We start from the raw sequence: 7,744 nt of genomic DNA on the forward strand, positions 1-7,744 counted from the left end.
CAAGGTGGATTTCGCATGTTAGCATTTCCACGCAATGAAGAAAGACGAAAGCACCGGGCAGTCGCAGTCAACAGGGCTGACATAAATCAAACAGGAGCCTTTCTTAATGGTATATATTATCCGAAATATTTATTTAGTTACGCCTATAAAAATGTTTGGTTCTTCACTTTGCTCAGAGAACTCTGATTTTAAGGTGTCAGTTTTTTAAAATATTTTTAGTCACGCAAAACAGGTAGGCCTATTACAATTTACTGCATTTTTAAGCTCTTATTTGTTTAACAATTCGTGCATACTGGTAGCATCACAAGCTTTTCTGGAGCCAATATCTGACAGTCCTTGCTGGAAACGGAAAGTTCCTGTAACTGTTGTGTCATGCTCATTCGATTTCATACCGTCAAACTTCATTTCGTTCCGAATCAGAACACTAGGCATTATTTTGGTTTCAGTGTTATTGCCTGACTGCTGACTCAGGCAAGTTGTAAGCACGTTTTCCGCAGTTGTCGTGGTTGCTGAAACATTATTCGTAGTAAATAATTGTAGGTACTCTTGAAGACAGTTTTTAATAGGCCTACTTACTGTGGGGTAGAAGGGATACGGTAGTTTTCTTTTTATGTTTGGTCGTTATTACAGTAGCCTACTTTTAACATTACCTGATTTTTGTAAACTTTTTCGTTTGTTATTTACGAGAGGTATTCAAGTCGTAAACAGTTGTTTACTTGTGACATGCAAAAAGTTTGAAGACGTGACAAGAAGTATTAATACGTCTCACACTTTTTGCATGTCACAAGTAAGCAACTGCTTACGACTTTCAGTCATCTGACGTAATACAGGTACGTTAAATCTTCAGCGTTATGCACTTCCGATACAAAACAAATGCTATACACTATATTTTTTTTATTTACGCTACTTTCATTGCACTATGTCTAGTAAACGAACTTTAAAGGAGATAAATGCAAGTAACGAATAATTTTTACAGCCACTGTATCAAATTTTCCTCTGCTGTACGTAGTAGGCTACTATGAGTAGCTGTAAAGAAAGGCATTTAACGAATGATTTCGCCATATTATCTTGTGCTTTTGATTCGGTGAGTGTGTACTCCACTACTCCACTACTGGCCATTCAAATGTCTCGCCCGTAGTTTGGCAGAAAAATGGCCGCCGTATCGTCCGGTTGGCCACTCTCTCCCTATACAGGCTCTCTATTTGCTCTGAGTGAGTGTTTTGGTGTTTGTTTTGCTGGAGTGTAGTGGTGCGTTTATTTTATGTCCCTTCATTTTTATTTGAAATGGAGTGGTCACGAGACAAAATTTTCCATCTGATGTCGCTCTATGATGCAGAGGAGTGCCTGTGGAATGTACGTTGCGCAGGTTACAAAAATACTAAAATCAAACATGATTCAATACAAAAGGTTGCTGCGGCGCTTGGCACCAGCAGCAGTGATGTGGACAAAAAAATTAAATCTCTCTTGTCTCAGTACCGACGAGAGAAACGAAAAATAGAGGAAAATGTGGATGTGGTACTGATATCTACGTTTCCTGGATGATATGGAACTATTTGAGATATGGCTGGCTTTGGTAGGAGTCTCCTGATGCCAGAAAACGAAGAGTAACAGCAAGTCTTTGGTTCACAGGGATTGCTTTTCTGAAATTTGTAACTTTCTTTGAAACAACTGGTCCTATAATATTCAACAACATTCCAAAATCTGACGGCGACATCCTATTGAAGTTGCGAAAGCCAGAACTGTCTTCCATTTTCAGCTCACAAAGCATGTCAAAATGGCTCTGAGCACTATGCGACTTAACTTCTGAGGTCACCAGTCGCCTACAACTTAGAACTAATTAAACCTTACTAACCTAAGGACATCACACACATCCATGCCCGAGGCAGGATTCGAACCTGCGACCGTAGCGGTCGCTCGGTTCCAGACTGTAGCGCCCAGAACCGCACGGCCACTCCGGCCGGCAAAGCATGTCATTCCCGCCACGTCTTCTAGTATGTTTTGGTCCACCGACGACGACTAAATCGTTTTCTTCGTCTGTATATTTCGTTAAGTATTATTAATGCAGCACCAAATGTCATTAACTCTTCCTCTTCACTTGACATAGCGTATCTCTTGATGTGAATACACAAAGTAACCTATCAGTTCACCGCAGCAGACTATGCGAATAAGTAGAAATGTTAGTCGCTGGTGTAAACGGGAATGCGAACAACGAACAATGTTGCCAACATGTTGAGGGAACAAGTTGCACACAATGTTCCGAACAAAAACATGTTCTGAGCTCAATGTAAACGGGCCTTAAAGGAAGTGTATTTCAAGCAGAAAGCTGTCTTTGAGTTTCAGATATTCATAAGCGCTTGCAGAATGCCTACGGAGACCTGTCAGTGAATACAAGAACGATGAGTGTTTGGGTGAGGCATCTGCCACCATCGCAACAAGGTCAAAGACTATAGGACATTCAGAATGGAAACGCGCCTGAAATCCATGCGCCAAAAATTTAGTGGGCATGCGCGAAGTCTGCCATATTGAAACCGAGTAAAGAACAATGTCTCAAGCCAAAGGTGAGCAGATACGTTTTATTTACTTTATTAATTATGTATGTTACCTGTTAGGTTTACCTGCACGTAACCAGTTGACTGATGTACTATTATAGTTAGAAATATACAACGAGCAATAATAAGAGAGAAGACCACATAGGAAAGTAACAAGTAGTTCCCATGAAGCGGCTGGTAGCAGCTACACACGAGAAAAATTAGTTTTCCGATTTCCCTGCTGTTAACAATAAAAACTCATTAAACTGCAAAAAATACTTCATGTAAATGAAGCAAAACGCTATCAACCACTTAGTTGGTTTGCGATAGAGGTTCTCCTTTTCCTTTAAAAAAATTGAAAACGACTTGTTTTGCATTTGTGCGTTTTCTTCACTGCTGTATATAATTCCTATCATTTCTACATCTACATGGATACTCTGCAAATCACATTTAAGTGTTTGGCAGAGCATTTATCGAGCCACGTTCAAAAACCTCTATTATTCCAATATCGTACAGCGCGCGGAAAGAAAGAACCCCTGTATCTTTCCGTACAAGCTCTGATTTCCCTTATTTTATTATGGTGATCGTTTCTCCCTATCTAGGTCGGCGTCAACAAAATATATTCGCAATCGGCGGAGAAAGCTGATGATTGGAATTTCGTGAGAAGATTGCTCCGCAACGAAAAACGCCTTTCTTTTAATGATGTCCATCCCAATTCCTGAATCATTTCAGCGACACTCTCTCCCCTGCTCTCAATAATAAAAAACGCGCTGCCCTTCTTTGAACTTTTTCGATGTACTAAGTCAATCCTAGCTGGAAAGGATCGCATACGGGCGCAGCAGTATTCTAAAAGAGGACGGACAAGCGTAGTGTGGCTGTGGACGACCTCACACTTTTCGTTATTTAGGATCATTCGCCAGTTTTCGCACCATACAGATATCTTTTCTAAATCATTTTGCAATTTGTTTTGGTCTTCTGATGACTTTACTAGTCGATAAGTGACAGCGTCATCTGCAAACAACCTACGACGGCGGCTCAGATTGTCTCCCAAATCGTTTAGTTAGATAAGAAACAGCAAAGGGCCTATAACACTACCTTGGGGAACGAGAGAAATCACTTCTGTTTACTCGAAAACTTTCCGTCACTTACTACGAACTGTGACCTCTCTGACAGGAAATCACGAATCCAGTCATATAATTCAGACGACATTCCATAAGCACCCAATTTCACTACAAGCCGCTTGTGTGGTACATTGTCAAAAGCCTTCCAGAAATCCCTAAATACGGAATCACTTTGAAATCCCTTGTCAACTGCACTCAGCACTTCATGCGTGTAAAGAACTAGTTGTGTTTCACAAGAACGATGTTTTCTAAATCCGTGTTGACTGTGTGTCAATAGACCGTTCTCTTCCACGTAATTCATAATCTTCGAACGTAATATATGTTCCAAAATCATGCTGCATATCTATGTTCATGATATGACCTGTGATTTACTGAATTAATCCTACTGCCTTTCTTGGATATTGGTGTGACCTGTGCAACTTCTCAGTCTTTGGGTATGGGTCTTTCGTAGAGCGAATGGTTGTATATGATTGTTAAGTATGGATCTATTGCATCAGCATACTTTGAAAGGAAACAGTCTGGACCAGAAGACTTGCTTCTATTAAGTGATTTAAGTTGCTTCACTAGTCAGACAATATCTACTTCTACGTTACTCATGTTAGCAGCTGTTCTTCATTCGAATTCTGGAATATTTACTTCGTCTACTTTTGTGAAGGCATTTCTGAAGGCTGTGTTTAGTAACTGTGCTCTGGCAGCGCTGTCAGCGATAGTATCACAAATGCTGCCACGCAGAGAAGGCATTGATTGTGTCTTGCCGCTAGCTTACTTCACATACGACCAGATTCTCTTTGGATTTTCTACGAGATTTCGAGAAAAAGTTTCGTTGCGGAAGCTATAATAAGTATCTTACATTGAAATCCACGCTAAATTTCGTGCTTCTGTAAAAGATCGCCAATCTTGGAGATTTTGCGTTCGTTTAAATTTGGCATGCTTTTTTCGTTGTTCCTCCAACAGTGTTCTGACCCGTTTTATGTACCAAGGGGAATCAGCTCCGTCGTTTGTTAATTTATTTGGTATAAATCTCTCAGTTTCTGTCGATACTATTTCTATCAATTCAACCCACATCTAGTTTACACTTACCAGTGCACTGTTAATTTGGAAGGAGTGGAGATTGTCTCGCAGGAAGACGTCAAGTGAATTTTTATTTTTTTTTTGAATAGGTATATTATTCGGTTACTTTGGAGGATTTGAGGGTTACAATATTCAATGTCGCTACGATAACCCTCAGTTCACTAATATCTGTATCCGTTACGATCCTCGTTATTAGCTAACGATTGATGGAGCGTACTATGTATACTTCATGTGGCCTATTTCGACGGCGGATATATATTTAATTTTTTACTTGCGAAGTCAGCACCGAGGTTGCCCACCACGTACTTTCTGCCATATTCAATTGGCCACTTCTTCTAATTGTAGCGTTAACTTTGCTTCATTTTCCATTACTGCACGAATAAAGGAGTGTACTATGCATACTGCATGTGACATACCGCGTCGACCGATATTCATTTTCTTATTGACCTTAGAATTTAGCTGCGAAAGGAGGAGCGCAGTATCCATATAGCAAACGCGGCAATATGTTTAGTTATTGTTGCCAAAATGTAGCACCGAGACTGCCAACCACATTTCTTCTACCATATTGGAGTACTCATACTTCGTACTCGGATCTTTTATTTATTTAATTACTGACAGTCTAAATTAGCATCGATAGTGCCAAGAGCGTATATTCTGCTATATCTAACTGTACGTATCTCGTAAGTGGACCTTAAATTTGCCTTCATGTTTGCGTATACAACTAAAGAAGATTTTTACCATGCGTGCTGCATGTGGCATATTTCGATAACCGATATTTATTTAGTTTTTGAACTTCGAAGTGACCACCGAGATTGACATGCACGTATTTTCTTTCACATCCAACCGCCCGTATCTCGCAATTGGACCTTTCTCTTGATTTCACGTTTTTTTATTAAACTAAAGAACGAGTGTACTATGCATTCTGCAAGGGCATATGGCAACGAACATTTATCCTTTCCTTTTTTTTTAAATTTAGCCTATAGGGTGCTAAGGGAGTATTTTATGCCATACTCAGCTGCCCATATCTTGTAATATTCCTTTTCATTCAGATACATGGTTTATTATTAAATTAACGGAGGAGTGTGCCATGCATCTTGACAGTGGCATTTTTCCACGTTGAATGCTTATTTAGATATTGACTTCTAAATTTAGCACCGATGTCTACAAGCACTTACTTTCTGCCACATTCAACTGCTCACATCTAATATTCCGACCTTCCATTAGCATTCACGTTTTGTTATTAAACTAAATGCATGTGACATATTGCAAATGCCGATATTTGGTGCTTATTGACCTCCGAATGTAGCACACGGTGTACCTAGAGCGTATTTCCAGCCATATGCAACTGGTCCTATCTCGTAATCGGATCCTTTACGTAGTTACAGATCTTCGAAGGTAGAACACAGCGTGCCGAGCGCGTATTTTCCACCATATTGAACTGCGGGTATGTCGTAATCGAAATTTTCATTTGGCTTCTTGTTTTGATATTAAACGAAAGAATGTGTGCGCTACGCGTACCGAAAATAACGTATTGCGACAGCCCGTATTAATCGAGTGTTGGGCCTCCCAGTTTATCACCGCGGATGGGAAGCACGTATTTTCTGCCATATACAGCTATCCGTATCTCGTAATGGGACCGTTCACTTTTCTTGATGTTTTGGTATTAAACTGAAGAAGGAGCGTACTAACAAAACTGCATGTGACAAACTCCGAATGATGATATTAATTTAGTAATTGAACCCCGAATTTAGCATCGGAGGTGGGAAGTGCCAATTTCCTGCCACGTTCAACTGCACATATCTCGTAAACATGCCTTTCACGTGGCATCACGTTTTGTTATTAAACTAAAGGGGAAGTGCACTATGCATACAGTTAATGGCATATTGCGACGGCCAATATTCATTTGGGACTGCTTTCCGAATTTAGCCCCTAGGATGGCATCACGCATATTCTGGTGTATTCAACTGCCCATATCTCCTACCTGCATCTTTCATATAGCTTCATTTTTGATAAGTAAACTGAAGGAGTCATGTACTATACATATTGCAAGTAACATTTTGCGACAGCCGAATTTTATTTCATTTTTAACTTCCGAAATTTGTAATGGGGATGCAAAGCGCGTCTTTTGTGCCATATTCAACTGCCCATCTCATGTAATCGGACCGCTAATCCGGCTTCTTGTCGTGTTATAAAACTAAATACTGAGGATACTATGGATACAGCAAGTGGCATATTGCAAACGAGAATATTTACTGAGATACTGATCTCCGAAGTTAGTAACCGACGGTGCAAATCGCGGTTTTTTTTCGGTTTTTTTCGGTTTAAGGTTTGGTATCAAACTGAAGACGGATTGTATTGTGCAAGATGCCAGTGACATATTGCGAATGCCGATTTTTATTTGTTGACTTCCAAAGGTAGCACACAGCCTACAAAGAGCGCTTTTTCTGCCATATTCAAGTGCTCGTATTTCGTAATCGGTCCCTTCATTTGCCTACATGTTTTGATATTAAACTAAAAAAGCAGTGCACTATGCATGCTACTTGAGGCTTTTTGTGCCGGTCAATATTCATTGAATTATTGGCCTCCGCCTGTAGCACCGAAGTTTCCAAGCATGTATTTTCTGCCATATTCAACTGTACATATATCGTAATCGGACTTTTATTTTGACTTCACTTTCTGTTATTAAGCTAGAGAAGTAGTGTGCTGTGCATACTTCAAATTACAAATTTTGACGGCCAATCTTTATTCAGTGACTGGCGCATGTAGCACCTATGGTGCCAAGCACGAATTGCACGATTTTTCTGCCATATTCAACTGCCCATATCGCCTAAAAGGATCTTTCATATGGCTTCATGTCCAATTATTAAACTGAAGAAGGAGTGTACTTTACATATTCCAATTGACATTTTGCGACGGCTGATGCTCATTTAATTTTTAACTTCCAAAATTAATACCGTGGCTGTAAAGCACGTACTTTGTATGACTCTCAACTACCCATATCTTTAAATTGGAACGCTAATCCAG

Source organism: Schistocerca piceifrons, chromosome X (genome assembly GCF_021461385.2).
Source record: "Schistocerca piceifrons isolate TAMUIC-IGC-003096 chromosome X, iqSchPice1.1, whole genome shotgun sequence".
Taxonomy (NCBI): Eukaryota; Metazoa; Arthropoda; class Insecta; order Orthoptera; family Acrididae; genus Schistocerca; species Schistocerca piceifrons.